Source organism: Rutidosis leptorrhynchoides, chromosome 10, assembly GCF_046630445.1.
Source record: "Rutidosis leptorrhynchoides isolate AG116_Rl617_1_P2 chromosome 10, CSIRO_AGI_Rlap_v1, whole genome shotgun sequence".
Lineage (NCBI taxonomy): Eukaryota > Viridiplantae > Streptophyta > Magnoliopsida > Asterales > Asteraceae > Rutidosis > Rutidosis leptorrhynchoides.
This window is the reverse complement of record NC_092342.1, coordinates 20,949,044-20,951,575: the sequence shown is the minus strand read 5'-3', so window position 1 is coordinate 20,951,575 and position 2,532 is coordinate 20,949,044.

Here is a 2,532-nt window from a genome sequence, read left to right as displayed (position 1 = left end):
GTGTGTGTCTAAGATATGTAGCACAACTTAATTAAGTGTTGTAAGTAGTTTGATGAACCAAAGTTACATCAAGATCTTAAATCCGACACATACATGAATTGTAAAAGTAATATTAAGCTATAAACTTGAAAGTAAACTAAATAAATAAGATCTTAAGTTGTAGAACATAGTTCTTAGTTAGATCTTGAAGATCCTAGACTCAAAAGTCTAGATCTATAGTTCTTAAGTTAGATCCTAAGTTATAACACTTGAATCTTTACTTTTAATGAAACCATAAGTTATGAAACTTAGATTTTCATCTTGTAAAGTGTATGTAAGCTTACAAGATTTTGTTTATAACAAAATAAGTAGACCATAAGCTATAGAAACTTAGATCTTTCATAAGTATATGAAGTTGTAACTAGAAAGTTATACTTCCATGTTCTTGAACTTACGAAGTTAACTTTAGTTGAAGAAAAATGAGATCAAGATTAACTAGTAACACTTGACCAAGCTTAACAAGAATCACAACTTTAAAACATGAACAAAAGGAAGAAATAAGTTAAATTTACAAGTGACAAGTCCATGGTTGTTCATACTTTAAAGATTCAAGCCAAGGCTTTGATCTTTAAGAAAGTAAACCTTAAGTTTACAAACATGAACACAAGTAATGATTTTACAACTCATGAACTTTAAATCTTTAAAACATTAAGTGTAGAACCATAAACTAGAAAGTTTAGATTCTTTGTTCTTGGTTCTTTACAAATAAAGGGTGAAAGTAACCAAGATACATGGAGATACAAGTTAAAGAACTTGATCCTTAACAACAATAAACAACAACAAGTAATTAAACAAGAAGAAATGATGATGTTGTTCATGTTTGGTTTCGGTTTTAGTAAAGAAAAAGAAGGAAGTATGAAGCTTGTTACTTACAAGTCTTGAGAGAAAAAAGAGAGTAAAAGAATGCAAGTAAATGTGTGTGTGAGAAATGAAGTGAACTAGCGACTAAGTAATACAAAATAATAATAATAATAATAATAATAATAATAATAATAATAATAAACTTGAACCTCCCCCTCCCCATGCTTGGCCGACGGTCAAGGCCTCCCAAAAGGGGAAGGTCCAAATCTACTTTCATGTTCTTGGAGTATGGTGTGAGCTAGAAGAAGAAATAAAGCTAAATGGTTATGGGAACAAGGTGTAAATGTGTAAGTAACTAGATTCCTTCACTAGTTAATCCTTGATTAAGTTTAATAAGTCATTAACATAATGTTGGGCTCTTAATTAATCCATTAAGATAAGTAGGGTGGGCTTCTAAGTCCATTAACACAAGCCCAAGTCCAAGTAAGCAATTAAAATAAATAAAGCCCAAGTAATTAACTACTAACCTTAGTTAATTAAAAATGATTAATAATAAATAATCATGAATGTAAATAATATTTGAAAATATTATTCGAGAAAAGTACGCGTGTCACAAAGATGCATCGGGCATGTAAAGTCAAGTACGATAACAAGTAAACGTATAAAAATACATTTATTAATGCGTAAGTATTAATAATAAATATTATTAATAAAAGTTGGAATTTCCAGGGTCGTTACATTACCCACCTGTTAAAGAAAATTTCGTCCCGAAATTTTAAGCTGAGGTAGATGGAAGAGTTGGAAAAAGGTGAGGATACTTCTGCATCATTTGATCCTCTCGCTCCCAGGTAAACTCAGGTCCCCGTTTGGCATTCCATCGTACTCGGACGATCGGAATCTTGTTGCGTTTCAAAGTTTTGACCTCACGGTCCATAATCTCAACAGGTTCTTCCACGAAGTGGAGTTTGTCGTCAATCGTGAGTTCTTCCAGTGGTATGACAAGTTCTGGTGCAGCTAGACACTTCTTCAAATTAGATACTTGGAAGGTAGGATGAACTGAGCTCAATTGAGTTGGAAGATCCAAACGGTAAGCAACGGGTCCCACACGCTCCAAGATTTCAAAAGGACCAATGTATCGCGGGTTTAACTTCCCACGTTTTCCAAAACGGATCACACCTTTCAAAGGCGCGACCTTCAACATTACACGGTCACCCACGTTGAATTCGAAGTCTTTACATTTACGGTCTGCATAACTCTTTTGGCGATCACGGGCCGTCTTAAGTCTCGCTTGAATCCGAGCAATCTTCTCCGTTGTTTCATGGACTACCTCGGGTCCAGTGATTTGCTTTTCGCCTAATTCGGCCCAACAAATAGGAGATCGGAACTTGCGGCCATACAACGCTTCAAAAGGTGCGACATTAATACTCGAATGATAATTGTTGTTGTAAGAGAATTTGGCTAGCGGTAAATGTGATGACCCGGAAATTTCCGATCAAATTTAAACTTTAATCTTTATATGTATCCGACACGAGAAGCAAAATATGTAATGTTGAGTCTCAAAAGCTTTGAAACTTTATTCATGTACTCAGTTACCCTTTTACCATGCCTGACGATTCACGAACAATTATGTGTAAACAAATATATATACATATACATATGTGTGTTTTTTTTTTTTAAATTAAGATATATATT